Source organism: Eurypyga helias, unplaced genomic scaffold (genome assembly GCF_000690775.1).
Source record: "Eurypyga helias isolate BGI_N326 unplaced genomic scaffold, ASM69077v1 scaffold843, whole genome shotgun sequence".
NCBI classification, from domain to species: Eukaryota; Metazoa; Chordata; class Aves; order Eurypygiformes; family Eurypygidae; genus Eurypyga; species Eurypyga helias.
In genome coordinates, this window is record NW_010239019.1 from 40598 (window position 1) to 63350 (window position 22753).

Here is a 22753-nt window from a genome sequence, read left to right on the forward strand (position 1 = left end):
ATGCCACTGTTGTAATATACATCACCTAACAAGAAAATGACCTCGCTGAGGATGATTTCTCTTTCCCACTTCATCTCCTCCCCCTTTCACAGCTGCTGTTTGTTTCTTCTCTTTCCTTTGTGGGATCTTTAAGTCTTTCCTCCTTGTAAGGAGGTCTTACTCAAAGTAAGACCAATAAATCTTTGCATTGAATTGCTGCCAGAGTCTTGCATTGTCTCTTGCAGCCATCTCTTTCTGTCTCCTAATGACTGCAGGGTTTTCGTTCCAGAGGTGGCAGATGGAGTGGTACCTCCCCCTGAAAGGGTCTCGCCCTGTGCAGACCCAGAGTCTCCTATTTCTTTTATTTGCCTCAGCCTTTGTTCTTCAGAGTAGCCCATGTAATGAAGAAGCACAAGTGCCACTGAAAATCAAGATTTCCTAAATCTTTTTTTTTGTTTTAAGTTTGAAAATCCAACCTTCTTCTCGCTGGGTAGTAAGGCCAAGAGCCACAAGAGTCCCAGTGTCCTCATGCTTTCCTACATGCCTAATTTTGAGTGTTTCTGGGTCAGAATTTGTGTTTGAACTTACTAGGGCAAAGTACTTCACTGAGCTTAGTCCTGATTTTTCCCAGCAGCAGCTGTCATATGCTCTACCCCTTCCAGGGGGAGAGTTCCCTCGACAGAGCACGGCTCATTTTTCGCAGGTGTCTGCTGTGACTTTGCTCCGTTTGAAGTGCGTCGGACTTCAGAAGTACGCCAGCTAGAAAACTTCAACTGTTATTTTTCTCTCTGGGTGCATATTACTCGTGTGATCATTAGGTCTGATCTTACGGGTGCGTGCTAGAGCTCGCTGCCTTCTTAAAAATGTGCATGCGGCGTGGAAAGATTCATGGATGTGAGCCCTCGCTAGTTCACAACCGGTAAATGAGCTAATGATGATACATCTTCCCCTCCCTGCTGCACTCAGAATTTTTATTACAAGGCCAGTGTCATTTGTTTTCATCTCTTGCAAATCCTCCCTACATCCTTCCCCATCTTAATAATTTCCACTGAAAAACACCTACTGCAGTGACCTCCATTTGACTACGAAATGGAAGCACTAATCAGCAGGGCTGGTATCCGTGAGGTTTTCTGAGAGCTGTGTAGTACAGACCCCTTTCTAGCTGCATTAGCCCCAAAAAGGCGACACTAAGGTTTTTAAGCAGTACACAGCCAGGTATTTCCTTACATGTCAACTTTTGTCTTGGCATCAACAGCCTTTCTTAGAAGTAAATTTGAGGAGGCAATTTGAGTGTAAGTGTTTGCAAAGTGCAAAGTTCACCATTAGTTTAACCCACCACCCTCCAGGCTAATAGAAATCGTGTAAGGTTAAACATGTTAAAATTAAGCACTTCCCGGGCTTGGGAGCAGCCTGCGTGGCATTTTCCTTGAAAAATTGTTAATTATGGATCTTGATGTCCTGTACGGTGAACCCTGCCATGAGTGCCTGCTTTATGAATGGCATTTCCACATGCCAATGGCACAGAAAGCAGCCATAAATTCCTATTCTAATGTCAAATGCTTGGATGTACATAGCTCCTGTGTCAAGTAGGAGTCAGGATGTGAAGATTGGAGTACATGCCTCAGTGGAGAGAGAGATCTTCTGAATTTTGGAAGGTGACTTGGACAGGTCATGCTCTTATCTAAAGAAATTGATTTCAGCTGAATTTTGAAAAGGACAAATGTGTGTCTGCATTATGTATTTATTGCTTAATGTCAAGAAGTGAATTACGGGTTTGACAGATCTGTGTGAGAGATGTCCATAAGAGATTCTGGCAGCCGAAGCTGAATGAAAGAGCAGATTTGTGGACTAACATGTCTGTGAAGGAATGGTGTTTTGACTTTGTGCAAGATTTGTTAAAATACATTTTTATTCTGTTTTGGTAGTGGTACATGACTAATACATTGGATAAGTGCATGCGTGGGTGTACAGAAGCCAGCTGAATGGTGTGGGTTTTTAATAGAAATAATTCAGTTCCAGACTTTTTGAGTAGTGGACAAAGTAGTAAAAATCAGTGATCGGGATTGCATCGACCTCGCAGGTCACTTTATGCTCTTCCAGGCCCACTGCGTTGTAACCTTGGGCCCTCATTTTATATTTCCCACGTGTGAAGGCTTTTTCCCTTCACACTGCAAGATTTTTATTAGCACAGGGAAGTGTGACTGTGTTTGGGCAGGGGGAAAAAATCCACACTATTTATTCTAATAAATACTTCTGGATGCTCAGTGTGGAATGCTCATGCCCAACCGTCATGGGAAGCCTCCTTCTTCTCCTCCTCCTTCTCCTCCTGCTCCTCTGTAACTGTAGCTTGGGGCATGTTTATCTTTTGAATCACATCTCACATTTTTGGAGGTTCCTCTTTTTTGCAGGCTACCACTGCCTCATTCCTTGAGGAGGGACTGGGTGGAATTTCTTAGTGTTTCTCCTGATGGTCACCTTGGTCCTTTGAGGATACCATTCTCCTTGTTTGAGCTACATATTTCTTCTATTCCAGCAACGTGGCATAATCTGGTAGCTTCCTAGTACTTTCTGGTTGACTACCAGTTCCTAAACTCGAAAAAATGGCATATTTCAGCTTTTAATGTCCTTCATATGTCTCATAGTTTGTGTGTATGTATTTAACTCTCAACATTGTTCTCCTGATTTAGCTGGAAGGCAGTGCTCACCATGAGATAAAGGTAATGAAATGATGAAACTGTAGTCACACTCTGAACTCCTAATTTAATGAAAAAGTCACCCGAACGATGAAATGTGTAATTATGCTGATTTTCATGACATTTGGGTCACAAATGGATTCTTTCTTGTGTACACATGACATCAATTAATACCCGTTGTAGCTTTCTGTTAAGTCACAGATTTGGCAATGCTTTTATATTAAGTGGGTATTAATTCTTGCTAAACTGGGAAATGTGTCTTTCTGTACTACTTCTTCCATCCAAATACCTGAGGAGATCGTTCTTTGTCCTTATGCTAGAAGAATGTTGTAGCATGGAAAGTTCCTTCTGCTGGGAATGTATCTTCTTGAGGAATAAGTCATTTGAGCTTAAAAAAAAATTAATTTCAACTAATTTAATTTTCCATTTACGTGGAAGTATAGATCTAAATGGAATATTTATAATGTCCATGTCTACTGTTGAAAGAAAGCAGCTGAGAAGGCTGTAGTTCTTTACTTATACCCCAGAAGTTTGGCAGAGCAGCAGAGATGCCAAGTTCCTGGGGCCAATCAGAGCGCTGCATCATCAACTTCCAGAATGAATGGAGCAGTGCTGCCCAGCTTCCGCGCTCACGCAAATCCATCTTCTCTGCTGAAAAGGTGTTGTAGGTGACTAATGTGAGTGCTGAAACTGGAGTGAGTTCACAGAAAAATACTGTCCAGGCCATTTTGGGCAAATTCATATTACAGATAAAGGAATCTTTCCACCATATGGTAACAGATAAGAACTACATGACCACAGCAGAAACCAAGGTCCAGCTGAGACTGGACGGAGAGTAAGGAACCATGTTTCCATTGTCTACTTGCTCTTAGATGAACTTTTTCCCCCTTGAAATACCTTAGCACTTTTAAAGAAATTACTATTTCTGGAAGTGTTCAAGGCCAGGCTGGATGAGGCTTTGAGCAACCTGGTCTAGTGGAAGGTGTCCCTGCCCATGGCAGGGGGGTGGGACTGGATGGTCTTTAAGGTCCCATCCAACCCAAACCCTTCTGTGATTCTGTAATACAGTACATACAGAGTATGTAAAGGGATTTTATGTATATGTAAATTTTCTATGTGTAAAAATAAATATATGCAAATTGCATAGTAATAATTTTTTTTAGGTTCTTTATACATCTCACTAAGAGAAACTGCTTTTTTTTCTTTTCAGTGTCATGTTTTGAACTTAAGTCCTTCCTCTGCTGTGTTATTATTCTTTGATATTCCATTAATTCTGACTAAATTTTGTTGGCTGAATGATAAGCATAGTTCTTACTTCTGCAGAAATGCTAATGAAGGATGGCATGCCATATTTGGGATTTTTATTGAATTTAATTAATAACAAAGTGAGTTAATCAGGTAACATTGACCTTGAACTTTTTTACTTTAAAGGGAGATAATTTCTCATCTCTTGCGTTTTTTGTATTAGATGGAAAATTTCAAAGGACATTCTGGCAGCTACATTTGAATATCTTTGTAGAGTCTAGTTAAATATTCTGTTTATAAGTGCTGCTGCTTAGAGATCTAATGGTCACAATACCAATCTCTTGCTACATTATATATCCCTGATTCCTCAGTCAGGAAGTGCATCTGGGTTCGTGCAGCATGTAAAGCTCTTGTCATCTGGTGTTATTTAATAAGAAATAAAATATTTTTTAGAAAATATTTAAGTGCTGCCAAATTATAATTTTTCAGTTCGAGACCTGGTATTTTGTACTCTGAAGAAACCCTGCATTTTAGGGCATTCGGTAGAAAATTAGATCAGTGCTGTAAAATAATGACAGTATTTCACAGCTATGTGCTAGTTTATATTGTAGGGTAGTGCATATGCAAAAGTATTCACTTTTTTCCTTAATGGAGTAACAATGTGGATTTTATTGGAGTGTTGCCAGATTCAGCCAATTTTCTGTGTGAACTATTAGGACAAAAGAAACTCCTTAAAATAGGTATTCAGAACATGATGTTATGGACATAATTCATAAAGCTGCAGGAATGATTTCAAGAAGAAAAAGTAAGGCTGTATAAAATTACATTATAAATCTCAAGCCAGGGAGGGGAGGAGGGGGAGGAAGATGTCAGAAGCATAAAGAAATTACCCTGGTCTTCAGGGAGAGAAATGTTAATCCAACACTGAGTGTCTTTGAAAACTTCCCCCTTCAGTATTCATCTGCTCATGACTGTGCCTGGAATATTGCACACTGAAAGGGCATTAAACGAGTACGATCAAGGTTGCAAAGTCGAAAAACTTGGAAGCTAGGGAAATGCCTGTACAAATCTGGTCTGCCCACTCTGTTTGCACTCTCAGGCAGTCTATAATTATATGATCATCATTATCAGTCGTAGTATGTTTGTATGATCTTGGTTATTCAAAGCACAGTTTCTTGGGTATTTTTCATTGCTTTGCTTTTTCTCTTGTTCTTCATTTATTGTGGCCCAGTTGATTATTTTTAACTTTCTTAAGGGTCTTCTCCGACGGGATAAATTCCATGATTCCTTTGGTGCTCTTCGCTCCTCACTATGTCTTGCTTTCTTATCATCACAACCCTAAATGGCTGTGGAAAGTATGGTTAGGATTCAGTCACAGGTTAACTCTAGGTGTGGGGTGTTGATGTTGGGGGTTTCTGAGTACAGACCTGCATTTGGTCAGCTGGAGGGCTGCTGGGGTCAGTTCGTATGCCCCAGCATTGCCAGCCCAGTCTCCTGCCAGAACTGCAGGGGAGTACTGGTCCATGAACAATTTCTTTCATATCTGTCAGTCCCTTGAGGATGTCTCAGATAATGCGCTGGGGACCCTCAAGTGGCACTAGATTCCAGAGTAGATGCAACTGATTTTTCAGATGTCCATTGAGCATGAGGGGAGTGTAGGTGTTTGGCTTATATGGAAACACCTGCATTTAGGAGTCTGAATCTGGACTTGGACTCCATCCTTCATGTTCATGTTATTAACACATTACAGGTGGGGAGCAGAGGCCTAAAGAAATGAAGACAGAAAATACACAGAAATTTTAAGGCCTGTTTTTCAAAAAAAAACAGCAATTTGTATTTCAAAGCACATCAGAAAACTGCGGAAACTCTTAGACTGGGAGGTTGTCTAGCCCATCCTTTTGCTCCAGCCTGGTGTAACCTCAGTGTTGAGTCCAGTTGCTCCTGGCCTTGTCCGAACTGGTTGAGAAAATGCCTCTTGGCATCTTGTTCTAGTGCTTGAGCACACTCATGGCTGTGAGTTTTCACCTGTGTCTAATAGGAGTTTGTTTTGCTGCAACTCATGACTCTTGCCTCTCTGTGCTCTGCGTTCCCTACAGCCTCTCTGTAGGTGGGAAGACTCCAAGGAGATTGCCCTCTGTCACCAGTAACCTTTTCTTTCCAATCTAAACAAGCCCAGTTCCCTTAACTTCTTCTCATACCTTGTATGTGGTCCTATGACAGTCTTACTTGATAGGCACCAGTTTGTCACTAACTCCTGGCACAGAGGAGTCTACAACTGGGCCTGCGATTCCAGATGTGGCCTCACTGCCACTACATAAATCATGTATAGAAGTAAACTGCATTTATTGGTTGCTGTGAGATGTAATGACTGCAGTTGGAAAGCAGGTATGGTTGTAAAATAATGTTGAGCTGAAAAGGTGACTTGTGCTGCCTGTAATGAGAGTTTTCATTGTTAATCAGCATGTGTTAAACAGCAGAAGGAGTATTATTAGTAGTTGCTTCAAAATAATTGTCATACTTACTAGAAAACTTCTTCATGGTGATACAAGGATCAGTGTCAGCACGCTTTGTTTTTATCTCTCATAAACTTCTGGTACCTGGTATTGACATCCCTGTGTTGAGTACAAGCTTGGTCTCAGCCCCATAGGGTGGAAGGGACCAAAGCTTTCCCCAGCTGTGGGAGCAAGATTGCATCGAGAAGAGGTTTGTTCACTACCTAGCCTGGATTATGTAATTGATGTACTTGCTGGCATTGTATTTTGCCCGTGGGATGGTGTAGCACGTGTTCAACCTGATGGCAGTTTTCTAGGAATTGTGTGTTGTGTCTAATCTAGGCGCTTGGGCTTCCTCTGTAATGGGTCCTTCTGAAATGCTGCGGGTGGTTTGCCCCTGGAAATGGCTGCCTCTCTCCACTGGCTGCACAGTGGGTCTGTCAGGCCAGATTGGACTAGACACCAAACCTGTAGGCTTGTAAGGATAGTCTAAGAGAAATTGTACCCTTAAATACACACTGAATTCCAGGACTGCAGAAAACTACACCAATTTTGTTGCTTTACATTTGCCTCATTCATTAGGAAACCAGTCCCAGGAACCTTCTGATTTGTGTTTTTTGCCTCTGTGGCCTTCAGTCTTGGTTAATCTGTTTATATTGCCATGGCCAGGTCACATCAACAGGTAAAACGCAGTATATCCATGGAGGGGAGCTCAGCTGGCCCCTGGGGGGGAAGCAGGATGAGCAGTACGTCCGATGGAGCTGATGTGCTGGCAAAATGATGGCAGGAACAGGAATATCATTCAGAAATTTCTTAACCTTCTGGACACTGGTGAGATTTAGGGGTGATGTACATCTGTCGATGTGAACCCTGACTTATCAAGCGAAGGGACAACTCTTTTTCCCACCAGCTCCATACTTAGGTTGGGTGGACTTTCCTATTCTGCTCCTGATGCTGCTGTCATCTGGTCTGGACAGACTTCATCTCTTTGTGTTCATTGCATTTTCTTCTTGCCATGATTTTCAGTGTATTATGGACTCTTTGTTTTGTCAGTTTTACATTTGTGGGATTATAGAAAAGATGATTTCAGAATAGAGGAGTTTGATGATAACATTCAGGTAGTTTTACTTTTTTTTTTTTTGTTTTTTTTGTTTGTTTGTTTGTAGGAACTTCTTTGGTGAGCTTGAAAAAAAGATTTGGTTTATGGTTTTGTCTCCTTGCAGTCCACTCTAAGGGAAATCTTTTCTCTCTCCTCCTCTTTCACCCAGAATCATGTCTGAATTTTGTGAGCTGGAAAGAGGAGCTTCTATTTCAGCAGATTTGAAGATAAGGTCTTGCATTTTTTTCCATAGCAGATTTCAGGTTAAGACCCTAATTTAAATGCATTTGAAGCTGTAGTGTGTTATTTCCTTTTAATTTGAAAGGAAGATGGATTTAAAAGCTAAGCTTGTAGAACGACTCAGAGATGTTCTGTAAATTGTTGGTATAAATTATTTGAGAATAAATAGCAGAGAGCGTTAACTCTTCCCTTCTAATTTTCCTTGGGTTTGAACTTGTTTATTCAGAAGTTAGAGAGTATCATTTGTGGCATTTACATTATAGTGAAAAACAACTGCTCTGCATTTTCAATATTTTTTATGCTGTGAGGTTTCTGGATTCCTGTATTTCCATGGTGTTGGACAGTCAGGGCAAATTGACAATTAGATAATCCTTTATCCTGGAGTTTTCCCTGTTTTCTGTCTCTACCCTACATCTTTTACAGCTTGCCTTATTTTCTCCATCTGGTATTTATAGCAGTTTTATCAATTTCAAATTTATTTTTCTCTTATGTTTCCTCAAAAAATAAAATGAAATAAAGGAGAACCCACATGCCACAGCTCTCTGCTTTATAAGTTCAAGGGAAGTGCCTGGGCTTATGGAGGAGATTTCCTCCCAGCGTGCCACATAGTGGTTTTGTGTTGCAGAGTTACTTCTGGCAGCATTTTCCAAAAAGAAATTTGAAGAAATGTGTAAAGGCTTATGGTGGTGTTTGTGGAAGCAAACTTTTTCACTTATAGCCCTGGGCTGATAATGTTGCCATCTGATATCAGCTTGATAACTGTCAGGAAACAATTTGGAAGTATCCTGTATTTTAAAAGGGATTTTTTAAGGCTATGAAGATTTATCATTACTGATGTTAACAATTTTGGAAGGGATATTGGATCTTCAGAGTTTCATCCAACAGTTTCTGAATTATTTTCTGTTGTGGCCTTACGTTACTCTAATACTGAAGTATACATCAAATGAGATGGAATTCTGCATGGCCTGTAACCCCATTTGTCACTGCCATAACCCCACCTGTGGTTCCTGGGCTCTCGGTTAGACCAGTGTGTGAATTCTGCTGTCCAGGTGCAGTCTTTCCAAAGAGGAGATTATTCCATATATTTCTATAGGCACCTGCTGGTGTAATCCTTGAAGAAGGCCAGCATACTGGAAGTTTTTTGTGTCTAATCCTGTTTATGGTGATTTTTCAGTTTTTGTTTTGTATTTTATGTTTGCTTGCTTTTGGGTTTTATTTTTATGGTTGAAGATTTAAGTATATAAAATTGTGTGGACACAGAAAAATGCTGGTTCTTGCTTCAGAAGTTAAAATCCAGTGGCTGTGCCCTATGTTTCATGTAGCAGGTCACGTTGCCCATGTCGGTAGGTGTCAGTACCAAGTTTGGTGAGCTCCTCTTGCCCCACGCGCTGTTGGCACAGCAGTTTGCACCGACATTGCCTGTGTGTGACAGAGGTGCAGATGTGACTGTGAAAGTTTCACCTTTCCCAGTGAAATATTGGTCATACCAACAGAGAAACGACAGAAGCAATTCCACTAAAAATGAATGAAATCCGGTGGTTTTTAGTTTAGATTACCCAATAAATTTCATTCTGTTTCTAAGAGAAACTAGCCCTGTCCATTAAGGTAAACAATTTCACAGTCCATTTGGCATCGTACAATGAAAGGCTGAGTTTAGAGATTGCTCAGGTACATCCTATTAGACGAGGGAGGGAGCTCTGTTAGTTTGTATTATTATTTTATCTCTCTGCTGAAGTTTCTAGAAGTTCAAAGCCAAACAATTAACAAGAATATTGATTGCCTACATTTAATTTTGCCCCAAATACGTAGTGACTAGGAGCAACAGAAGTGTGTTCTTCATAGGAATTGGTTTCACTCAGGAGTATCTTTGGTATTTTGAAGGCTTGTCTTGAATCGATCCAAAAAGCTCAAACTGAACATTTTCACAAACTAAGTATCCAGCAAATTTGGGACAAGGTTAGGTCAACTATTTCAGTTCAGGGTTTTAAGTTTTTATATTGTAGGTAATGGTAGATTTTAAGCTGAATTTGTGCAGTGAACTGAGAAACTGATTTTTTCATTCTGAAATTCTCAAAACAGGAAATTCTTAAATATTTTTAATTATTTTTAACTTCCAAATTTTGAATTCATTAAATTGGTTGCAGTTTTAGTAGAAGGAAAAAAAGGAGAGAAAGAGAAAAATAAAGAAATAAAGAAAATGGCGTGTCCCACAGCAAAATATTTTTGGAGTAAAATTCCAAACCACTTCCAATTTCTCCACTGTATACAGCTTCCTATGAGTAAATGTTATATGTTCTGGACACAAATAGCTGCTGTACTGGGAGAAGAGTCTTTGACTGTCTCACACTGTCATCTCTTAGGTTAGCAGGAACAGTATTCATAGCATTTTAATGTTTTAAGTCAAAAAGTTGTGTTTTGGAGGCAAACGTAAGGGCTCTCTTTCTTCAGGAATTATAATGGGAACTGAAATTATTACTTTACAATAGGCTTCCTAATCTTTAAACAGCTGAAGTAAGATGATTTCCATCCCTGCTGTTCAGGTTCAAATGTAAAATCCTTGCTCTTTTATATACCTTTTAATCATGCATTAGTCGAAGAGAAGGCTGAAGTACTCTATTTATGGTCGTTAATAGAGACAAATGAATCTTTTTTTCCTCCTATTTCAAGTTGGGTGTGAAGCACGTCTTCTGAATGCTGTATTAGTCATAGCCAAAAATAAACTGTCTTATCCCACTCCCTTCTTCTCCCATTTCTTCTGGGGAGGTGTTCTCTTGCTCCTTATCTCAGGAGACTCACAGGTTTTGTGTGATAGACCATCCTAGACCTCCACTTCCCCGTGGCATGCTGCAGTTCAGTCTTCAGCACAACCAAGTCCTTCATATGGGAGAAAAAATGAATTCCCCTACTTTTCTTCCCATCTGAAATGCCTGCTGGTGTACACCCTGCTCAGCAGAGGCCAGGGGATGCATCTCAACATCTTCCCATTAGTTGAATCCCTACTAAATTCCTGGTTGAACCGTGCCGGTGGTCATCCAGCAGCAGGGCCCAGCTGAGCTGCACCTGGGCACCCACATCTAGATCCCTCTGCAAGAAAGCAGGGAGCCCTGGCATGCTGCTCCTGCAGCCCTGCTCCTGGCCAGCAAGGAATTCCCTTACTTGACCTTCGAGGTATGGGAAAGGTGATGCAATGCAGGAGTGGCTGGAGCTGTTCCAGCGAGCTGTGGGCTCAGATGGGACACTTGGGAGGCTTGCCAGCAAAGAAACTTAGAAAAAGGGACAAATGTAGGAAAAACTGGAAAAAGAAAGTGTAAACAAAAGAAGCCAGCAGCTTGTATTGATTGTGAGGGGATTTGGCCTTGGCTTTAAGACCATCAGAGTTTTTTTTCAACTCCTAAGGTTTCTTTTGTTTTATGGTACGTTTTTCCAAATTAGCATTTAATCATAACCAGGAGAAAGGAAGTAATCCAGTGGTACTTTGCACTACTGAAGGCTGTAATAGAGCCATCTCTGGGGAAAAAGTGATGGATTTTACTTCCTGTTACATTTTCTACTGTTTAGTCTGTTTTAGTTCTAAACCACTTGCTTGTTGTGGCTGTTACAGCACTTTCCTTGAGAGGCATTCAGATAACAGGCTAAGGCCAGATGCAGAGTGAAGTAATCTTTCTCAAATCGCTCAGGAATAACAAAAGTCATCTTCAGTTTCCGTGTTGCTGAATTGCTACACCTGGAGGCAGCTCATTTCATTCGGAACCTTTGGGATTGATACAGACAACGTGACTCAGAGGATATGAAACCTGGGGGTTTATTGGTTGGTTTCGATTGTGCCGCCCCCATCCCCCCAGAATTATTTTGCAGTTGTAGAATTTCAGTTTGCCTTGTTTGACTTGAAGAGCTGTATATTATGGGGTCAGAGAAAATTTGGCCTCTCAGAGCATGTGTTCTTTACCAGGGGGAAAATGCATGGAGCAGAATATAGGTTATATTTATCTATCCTTCACCTGGGAAGAGTTTATTCTTCCCCACCTTTTGTGTTGCTTATGAAGTACCAGTCCCACAGTAGTTGTAATTCCCTAAACTGCTCATATTTGACCCATATTGGCTTGCAAAATCCCCAGAAACCACTGGTGTCTAGTGCAAGGTTAACCGGGATATCAGACTGCCTGGGGACATTCCAAAGATGCTGGCTTGGCTGCTTGACACCCTGCAGAGCCCCTCTGAGCAACCTTGGAGGATGGATTTGCGGGATGCCTGTCCCTACAGCTACAAGGTCTGGCTGTATGAGTGACTTCAAACACCTCCCTGGAGACAGTAGTGGGATTCAGACGTCTCTCCTTCTCAGGAAAGTTGGATAGAGGTACATGGATAGAGAGACCAGAAACGGTCACTGGTTTTATGTAAAAGTGGGGCTTCTCTCAGGAATCCATTGAAGTCAAGCTCTTTGGAGGTACCCCATGGAAGGTCTACCCTTTCATCAGGGCCGTATCAACACGGGGTGGGATTCGTCTCACCTGACTTTAGTCATCTGGAAGTTACATGCCATCTGGGCTCTTTCTGGGATGAATAGGGGCCTCTGCAGGACACAATGCCATCACTCCCAAGTCCCTGAGATGGTGGGTTGGAAGGTTTTGAGATGCCGTCGTGGGCAAGAAGCATCTTTCTCTTCAAAGAGAATTTCTCTTTGAATTTGTTAACAGTCTGATCAGTAAGCAAGAAAGGTCACTTCTAGTTCATCTTCCTTCACAGCATGGGTCATCAAGTAAATTTTTTCTATCCAATAAAGGCAATCAATACTAGCAGGACAGCATTTCCAGGAATGCAAGTGGGTTATTTGGTTGGTTGGAATGTTACTCTTTTCAAAGCAAACCCTAGTCAATCCTTAAAGGACCGTAGCAATGCGTGTCCCTTCCAGTTGAGATCAGCATCTGTGTTCCCTAGCTCCTCACAGGCATTGGTCCAGCTGACTGCTGAGGTTTGCCCATACTGTTTGCTCCTACAGTGAAATCCAGCCTATATATAGTGTCTTAAAATAAACTAATGGACTTGGTTTAATACATAGCTTATTGATTTAATAAATAGGTATTATTAAGCATATAAAGGTGGAAGGGAAGTTAGATAAAGTAGCCAGCTAATTAATCATGCAGACTGCACATTTGTCCCTGAGCTATATTTGGTTACTGCTTAGCGAGTAAAGGGTGAGTAGGTCTGTGCTTGATTACATTCAGTGAACTCTCTGTTTTGGCAGGAGAGTGAAAGCAGGTTTGTGTTTACTTTTGGGGACAAAGGCAGCATTCCTTTGACATGCAAGTTGTACTCCTTTACGGTCTACATCCCTGTTTGGAGTAATTTACACCCAGCATGCGGTTTACCCCACTGTTAAGCGCCCGCAGGATTTGGCCCTGGCAGATTAACATGCATTTACAAATCCAGCTGGCTGTTTGGAAGCTCCCAAAGGAGTACTTGATTGCCAATTACACTGTTTCTCCTTTCTATCAAATTGCCAAGAAACAGTAACTCAATTGATTTAAAATTATTTGTATCCCACACAGCCTTGCAAGCAGGTTATTATGCTCAGTTGCATGGTGATGTTTTACCCCCTTCAATTGTGTTTTTGGGATTGCTCATTGTGTGCCCAGTTGGACTCCATTTAATAACTTGCTTGTGCTACATTAGCTGTGTTTCCTGTCAGATAATTCTGCCTTCCTGTTAGAAAACAGTGTCTCATAATAATAGCAAACACAACTTGCGTTTAGATTTGGGCAGGTGAATTTCAAAACAATGGCATGCGTTTGTTATTTTGTTTAAATAAAATAAAGTTGTCGCAGTCATAAAGGAGCCAAATTGTCTGTCATTTGGTGTCTTCGCTTATCCTCTGCAAACAACTGTTAAAAGAAGATTAATAAGGTGGTGAAGGCAGCGTGAGGAGTGAAGTGGTGGTGGGGTGAAGGCTGCCCGTGGTACCCTGCCTCCCTGGGCCCTGCGGTATGGGCGGGTTTGAATTTAAAGGATCTTTTTTACTGCAAGCTGCTTACCTTATTCGGTTCCCTCCCTGGGTGGCGATTGGGGTTTGAGTGACCGTTTAACATTTTTCTTCTCTGTATTCCAAGTGTGGCCCTTAGTATTCAAAGTTTATAAATCAGTTTGAGTAGAGAATGGTTAACCGCCCAAAAGGCATCTCTCTAGGTGACTGCAGGTGTCTGACTTAGCTGAGCACACAGCGCTAGAAAGCACTGGGTATGTGCGGGGAAAAGCTGGTGCCAGCTGGGGCCGGTAGGGACCACCCTGTCTGGAGGTGCCAGGGTAGGCGGGAGGTGCAGCGTCTGCAGGTAGAAGCTGCCCATGAAGGCTTTGGTTCAGAGGATGTGCCTATGGCAGAAAGGTTGGGATGCAGTTGCCCACGGAGCCTTGAACTGAGCTGTTCTTCTAACCCCCTCTTCCTCCTTCCTAACTGCCTTCCAGCTTGTGCAGCAAGCGACACGAGCATCCTCATGGGCAGCAAAACCTTGCAGCTCTGTGGTCCTGACTTACCTGCGAGCAGCCTCATTGCCTGCAGGCAAGGACCACAGCCATCATGGGGTCAGAGCTCAGGATCAAAAGAAGTTGGGAGCTAACTTCTGTTTTCTAGCACTTGACTTTGCAATGGGGATTTTGGTGTTTCTGCAGAGCATGGGGTTTCCTCGGTTTGGAAGGACAAACATAAATACCCTTGTGTGGCAGTAATGTGTGGCGAATCCGTTTAGTAACAGACTGTCCTGCGTGAACCGTCATTAGGCATGGATGCAACCCACTTTTCCACTGGGCTTCGTAGTTGTTTTCCTTGAAATACTGAGATTCAGGAATTTTTTCACTGTATGCTCTGAGAACTTACTAGGCACAGGTGTTTTCTGCCTATCCCTAGTGCAGCTTTTCTTTTACCCTCTCCTCTTCTAGCACTCTCTCTCCTCCTGTCTCCTGGCTTATCTGTCCAGCCTAGTGCTCTCTACTTCAGACTCTTCAGGCTTTCTTTCCAGTCCCATCCTCCTTGGTAGGATGTTCATTGCTTAGCAGGGAATGCCCTGCTGCACTCTACAGCTGCACCCTTTTCCTTCCTTGGCTCACAGTGGCAGACTTCTTTTTCTCCAATGTCCAGAAGACTCTGTTCTTGTTTTTATGGGATTACCTGTTTTTTATGGTTTTCCTCCTTAGCATCCTTGACACAAGCTCTTCTCTCTATTTGCTTCTTTTTTCTCCTCCCTCATTATCACTGGCAGTTTTAATTTTGGAAAAAGTGTATGTTTTTGGAAACACTTCTTTTTCTTACTGTCTTGAGAGACTGCTGAGGACACTGGTGTGCGTAGTGCCTGCGCTGAGCTCTGGGACGAACAGGTAGCAAAGCCCAGTGCAGCCAGTAACGGCAACAGCATGCGGTGTCCTGTTTGATATGGAACGGATCACACCTGGTCTGCAGGGATATTACACAAAGTGGCTCTGAGCTTTAGGAAACAAGCAGCAAGCATTTAGGAGCCACAGTTTTTTGAAGGCTTAGAAAATGGACAGCATTTTTACAGAGAATAAATCAAATACATCTCTGACACAAAGGCTGCTCCCATGCTGATTCAAAGTCCATCTTCCAAATGACATAGACAGTAGACAGATCTGATTTATTATCAGTCGTAATGAAGTAGTTTTTCCATCTTCAATCAGTTTCAGAGGTATTCACCATGATGCGGGCAGTCTGGCCTGGAAAATCTTAACCGGTTACAGTTTGGACAAGTAGCAAGTAAGCCGTCAAAACCAGTGTTTCTTTAAGGCATTTTCAGGCAACCATAACTCCAGGTGGTTGCCAAGCCCAGCTCTAGCACGTGTGGGTTTGTGCGTGCGCCTGCATAGCGCAACCGGTCATTTTCCGTATAGCGTTTCATGCAGCTGGCAGTCAACAACATCTTTGCTCGTGTAGGAGCGCTGTGCGCTAAGGTTGAAATACCACCTTAGTTTTGGACTGTTGTTATGCTGGAATATAATAACCTCTGTGATAGCTAACATCTATTCAAGGGGCGCTCTAGAAAAGCAAGGCACAGATGCTCACGGTTGTGCTGGGTGAAAGCCCCCTGTGATTTGGACCGGCTGCAGCCTGGCGTTTCACTCCGCGTTACGAAGTGTTGCTTGGGCTCGCTCAGCCACCAATTTGCAGTGAAGAAGAGTATGATTTCAGTGATGGGAAGATTTCTTCATCTAAGCAGTTTGTAAGACCTTTGGAAACAATATTAAATAAAAAAACACTATTATACAGTTGACGAGCTAAGCTGAGCTTTTGCCAGCAATCCTGCTTAGTAAGCATACTCTCAGGAGGAATACACTAGTCTAGACACCTTTTGTGATTTTTAACTTTGGTATGCATTTACTCTGAAATAACAGGCTTTGAAAGGAAAATTGTCTGAAATGGCTAGTTCTTTACTGCAAGCATTAAGGACCTTCAAGGAGAGAAAATAATAAGCACTGAAGAGCTCTTAAATCCAGCGGAGGAAGGTGTAGCACGAAGGGGTGTCTGAAAGCTGGGGCAGACAAATGGGCATGTGAAGTGAGACACATTTTTAACAGAGTTACAGTCCATTGGAACAAATTATCATTAGAAGTGATGGGTTTTAATTTCTCTTCTCAAAATAAGGCTGCCTGGCTTGACAACTCTTGTTTTAGCCCAACAAAACTATGCTTTGATGAAACCAAATTACTGGGATCTGTGCGGGAGTGGCTGGGAGATGTTTACCTGTAATGTACAGATCAATTTACATGATTAGATGGAGTTTTCTAGATTTGTGAATTTAACAGCAAATGCTTATCTGTACTTCTTCCCAAGTCATCTGTCACGTCTCTTCCCTTGATTTCTAGCTTGCTTGTACGTGCACATCGGTGCAGAGATCCCCTTACTATTGGTTTTGATGCGTTTTGACGTCATCTAGTTGACCTGGAGCCTCACTGTGTCCAGGCACAGCTGGCGTAAGAAGTGTGATGGTGTCAGAAAGAAGTAAAATAGCTACTCCCCTGTAATGCAGATGCCTTGGACATCTCTCAGTGCCCTTACCTTGCACTCCACTCAGAATCTCCTGTATGTATCAGATTCAGGGCTGAAAGGGCTGCTTCTGCTTCTTGATTAATTGGCTGTGAGATGTGGAAACCAACCTGAGCTAGTTCCAAGGAAGCCCGTATTAATCACACCATCATGCAGACCATGTATGGCAAACCTAGTAAGCAGATGCTTTCGAAATCTTTGGGAGACTTTAAAGCAGAGGGACAAGAGCCATACTTAGATACTTTAAATAGCTAAATAAAGCCTTAGTGGTAAGCACGGAGCTCCAGCAGGCAAATGAAATGAAGCATCTGGATTCCCTTATCATATCCCAAAAAAGAATTTTGGGCCTGAAGACAGAATGATCCTTGAATCCATGTGCAGAGCAGGGAGCCTTGTAGTGGCACTGAGAAAACGCTTGGGAGGTACCTGTAGGTTTAGACGATACCAGGGAGCAGGCTTTCAGGGTGATGTGCATGCATTTGTCTGACTGCTGGTTTAAGCTCGGTTTAGATAGTCAGGGTCTTGATTTCTCTGCCTTTATCTTGTAGGGGCCCCACAATGTAGAGGCAGGGCTGTGAGGGGACTCATAACGTGTTCGACTGATTGCCCCCCGTGTCCAGCGGCAAGGGTACAGGAGGCTGCAGATAGCCTGGGCGTGCTGAGACCTGCCGTTGCCAGGCGTTTGTGAGTTGGGCTTTGCAAGGTGCACAGCATCGCACAACAAAGAAATGATATGCAATTAAAATATGTTTAGTTATTAATTATTTAAATGTAATTTAATGATGCTTAATTGACTGTGTAAGCGCACGCCCACACCTAAGCTCTGCTGTGCCTCTGCATAATGCACCTATACACTCTGCAAAGGCAAATCCACTCATTAAGCAGGTGTTCCCTGACTCGCTTCGTTCTGGTTTTTCACTGACATTTTGCCCAGGGGGAACCTGATTATTCACTTGCAATTAGAGGAAATCGTGGACTGTTGGGAGTGGGTTGGTGTGGGAGCACTTTTCACCTGCCTTGAAAGTTGGTTTTGTTGGTTATTTTTTCCAATTCCATCAGTGATTTAAGCTCTGGGAAGAAGTACTCAGAAAGCCTACGCTGTACAGAGGGACGGGACTCTGTTCCAGCAGGGTTTGTTTTCTGTAGGGTTTCTCACATCTCCTCCTCTGACTCAGGCTGTCTTGTTGCCGTTCTCCTCCCAATGAATTCATCCCATTCCTTCATTGCTTCCCCTTTTTTATTTTTCATTCTTTCTACGACCCAGGAACAGGTTCCTCCTTCGCACTTTTGCGAGTCATTACTCACTTCTTCCCATTTCTCATTCTGTCCACTGCTGCCCTGGTTAGCTCCCCCTTCACTCCCTTCTGTTTTTTTTTAACCCTTATGTATCTCCTGAGCATCAGATAATGAGGAACAGATTGGATTCCTTCCTGGGCTCATCAGCAAAGTGTACCATGATGATGCCAGGTTGAGCTCATATGATATGATACTACAGACAGGAGCTGGAAGTCAGTAAACGTGGTTATTGTGGCACATTGAGATTCTTGGATTTGCCTCAAGGGATTTAAAACAAAAAAGAAGAAAAGTGAAAGGGGGGGAGGGAGAAACAAGCTGACTAGTCTGTAGCACCTTACTTAAGAGGGGAAAAACATGCAGACCATAAACTGTATTTTTTGGAGATGATTTTGTAACGGTTCCATCAATCACGCTCCTTTATATAATTGGATTTACACAATTAAAAAGTTGTGTTTCATATTTCAGTTTGTTTACACTTCCCCTTGTTTGAAAGGTCTCCTGACAGCACTGAGAGCAGATACTTTGAGGACTCCATAAACTGGTTGTAAGATAGGTGTTGGCATCCTATCTGAGTATCACACATGGGTGATATGTGATATTTCAGTTGGCTGCATGCTGTATATACATGGTGTATTCAGTTTAGAAGAAGTCTAGGATTTGAAAGTCTACTAAAGATATAATATAAATTGTTATTTCTTATTGATGGAGAACTGATAACCTGCCAGGTACTTGTACAAATAAAGAAAGCTTGAGCATGATCCAGCCTTAATGGTACTTTTTGGTATCTTGGTACCCATATACAGTATTTATTTATGGTATTTATTTTGTTGGGTTTTTTTTCATCTTTTCTTGGTTTTGTTGAGTAAACAGATAATCTAGGAATTAACAACCCATACCAGATAGAGCTTTTCAGTTGTGTACATGATGTTTCTGTTATTCCTTCAAGAACTCCTGTTTTCTTCTCAAAACTAAGACATGTTACTCAGAACTAAGACATGTCAAATAGACTATCAAGAGTTTGGTATTAAGAAGAGATCACTCTGCTTACTTGTCTTCTAGTGTGTCCTTCTTTGCACAAGGTAGAGCTGGGGTATTGAAGAAGTATGAACTGAAATGAGAGACACATCCGTCCATCTATCTGTGTGCAGTGTGTCCTACACAACCAGATCCTCAGCTTGTGAAAGAGCAGCTTAAATCACACAGTAGTGCGTGAGAACAGGGGAGAATTTCACCCCCACACGTAGTACCCCAGTAACCCATTTTTGCTGGTTAATTTTTAGTGTGCTTGGTGGATGGTTTTTATAGCACTGTTTGAAATTACCAACATCATAGCTTTATCTTCTGTTTATACCTTCTAGTTGTTTTAAAGGAAGTGCTGCCTTGGGAAGGCTGGTGAGGGCTGAGCTGGGGATAACAAAGCAAAGTGCCCAAGTGTGACTCTGGACTCCTGTCCTCATCCATAGAGCTGAAATACTGTTCTAGCCTGAAGTCCACTAGCTTGTGTGTGGGGAAGGAGGATGAAGCCATTGCGTATTCTCCTCAGCGCAGGAAAGACATGGACCTGTTGGAGTGGGTCCAGAAGAGGGCCACAAAAATGACCAGAGGGCTGGAGCACCTCTCCCATGAAGACAGGCAGAGACAGTTGTTTTTTTTCAGCCTGGAAAAGAGAAGGCTTGGGGAGACCTTATAGCACCTTCCAGTACCTGAAGGGGGCCTATAAGAAAGATGGGAACACACTTTTTAGTAGGGCCTGTTGAGATAGGACGAGGGGTAATGGATTTAAACTAAGAGAGGGTAGATTTAAATTAGATAAAAGGAAGAAATTCTTCACAGTGAGGATGGTGAAACACTGGAGCAGGTTGCCCAGAGAAGCTGTGGATGCCCCATCCCTGGAAGTGTTCAAGGCCAGGCTGGATGAGGCTTTGAGCAACCTGGTCTAGTGGAAGGTGCCCCTGCCCAGGGCAGGGGGGTTGGAACTAGATGATCTTTAAGGCCCCTTCCAACCCAAACCATTCTGTGATTGTATGATAATTAATGCCGTTTCTAGCTCAGCTCATTGATGGACCTAATATATGCCAGCCTTTGGTGATGAGACAGCTGTGGTTCTTTGATGTCTCTCTCCTTTGCCCAGCTCATGGGTGGAGAGTATCCATGAACTGATTTGGAACAGATTTACATGGTGTGGGCAGTGCGCAGCACCTGGGGACTACACCCCACTGGTCACCTTGGTGTTCATGGGATGGTAAATCCCCTGGAGACGATGAACTTCTGTGGGGTGGAGGCTTCAAGCTCCATTTCTTAGAAATGATGCATTGGAAGATCTTCAGGAAAGCTGTAGGTCGAGATCCCCTGAAAAGTATATAGGCAACTCCGCCTGATCTTGGAGGGAGTTCGGTGCAGAGTATTTCCATGGATTTGTGCTTCTGTCAGCAAGCAGGGATAACAGCATTTTTTTACAGTAGGGATACTGGTGCTAAGTACATGAGCTGTTGTGAGGTCCTCCAGTGTGGGGTAGATGAGAACCCTCTTAGGATAAGAGTACACTTGAGGCTTGATGGTGTTTCCATTGTATTCAGTTGGTTGGGACAATGAAATGTCAACTTTCCTGGAGAATACTCTTGCAAATTCAACCTTTCTCTGTGAGAAAGATTGTCATGACAGTAGGGGTTGATGAGCTTTGAAAATTGACCCTCCCTCATTGCATGGATCATCAGAGAGAAGAGAGAGCAGGAGAAGTTAACAACAGTGAGGCTGATCCCAAGCATAGCAGGGTAGTTAATGTGCTTTTTTTGGTAAGTGGCTCTGCTTTGCCTTGCAGTCCTCCTTCACTCCCACACACAAGTGACAGCCTTGACCACACTACCCAACCAGGATTCTCTGCTGCTAAAACCAGGGTTTGGGTATCTTTCTGCTCTGGGATGGGGGTCCACAGTGCTCCAAAGACTTACTAGTGCCTCTGTCAAGATTTCTGAAGAAAATTTTAACCATGCATTTTGCTATGAGCATATTTACTATGACTCATCATCCTAGGAAAAACAGTTTAAATGCTTAACAACTTGCTAGTTATCCTGCTGCAGGACTCAGGTGGGGAAGTGAGAAAGGAATCAGCAGGGAGTTTGATACTGAACGTGCTAATGTTCAACGAGCCCACGCCAAGGCTGCTTTGCCCTGTAGCAGATGATAGCAAATGGATCACTGGACAATTATTAGACAATTAATATTGACCATTTTAGGTTTTTTGCTAAAAAAGAAGAAAAACTAGCACACAAACAAACTGCACCACCAACACAATCATTTTTCTGTGAAGCTTGCCATTTGTTACATGGAGAAGCAAGGAAACTTTTAAGGATGAACTATTTGCCTTCTCAAATGCACATTAAAGAGTGAAATCACTCTTGCTTCTGATGAGATGGATATGTGAGAGAAGCTGTGGATGCCTCATCCCTGGAAGTGTTCAAGGTCAGTCTGGGTGAGGCTTTGAGCAACCTGGTCTAGTGGAAGGTGTCCCTGCCCATGGCAGGGGGCTTGGAACTAGATGATCTTTAAGGTCCCTTCTAACCCAAACCATTGTATGATTCTATGATTCTATGTTTCGTTTCGTAAAGAGCAGAGTGTTGTCTTTGCTGTCTTAGAGAGGGATGTTTGCATGAATCTTTCCACGAAATGCCAGGTTTTCTTGAAGCATAGCAAATAATGGCCTTATTCCACATGCTTCAAATCAGTTTTCTAAGAACGTGTTTTTCACGTTCCAAGGAATATTTTAGATCTAATCTCAGCATTGTGATGATATAGTTATTTATATTTCTCTAACACCAAAAGTCATTAGGCATCCTAACAAAAATGAGTGGAACCCTTCTCTCCTCTCCCACAAAACCCTCAATCTGTATATTGGCTAAATTAGTCTGATCCAATAGTGTGCAAACACATACTGAACAATGTGGAACTCCATAGTGCACTACGCATCATATGTCCTTAGTTTTTATTTTAGTCAGTCCTGTGGTGTTTGCGTTAGGCATTGCTGGTGATGCTCTAATGTATCGTTGGAGTATCTGGCTCAGCTGCTTCCCTCTTTCCTATCTACAATCTTGGGCATGAAGAGAGGTGGCCAGAATGTGTCTTGTGTTGTTCATTCCCTGTGCGCATGGAGCAAAGTGTGCGTGCAGGAGAATGTTTTGCTTGGTAGCATTTTTGCTTTTTGGTTTCAAATATGCATGCCTGCTCCATGCCTGTATTCCTGGAGGAATTGAATTTGCGGTCCTGGACTGGGCCTTGAGGATGCTCTCACTGTAGCACTCATTGATTTAATCCTTATGGTAGACACATCTGCTAGAGGGACAAAAGCAGGACTGAAGAGAAGCATCTAAACTGGCCTCCTTTTTTAACAGTCCTGCTTTATAAGGACAGAGAAGGAGAGGAAGAGGACACGTTTTTCTGTCTCCTCTAAGGACAAGCCTGGGAGCTGGAGGCTGCTATGAGGATCAGGGTGCTGAGTGGGGAGGTGGATGACAAAGATGCTACCGCTACTCCACCACACACAACACCATCTAGTCTAAAGGAAAGAGGTGTTTGGTTTTTGTGAACTTGCCTGAAGCCTTGACTGGTACTTGGACTCCAGTTGTTCCCATGCTTTTGACTGCTTTGAGTCAAAGCCTTTCGACTGTCTGGC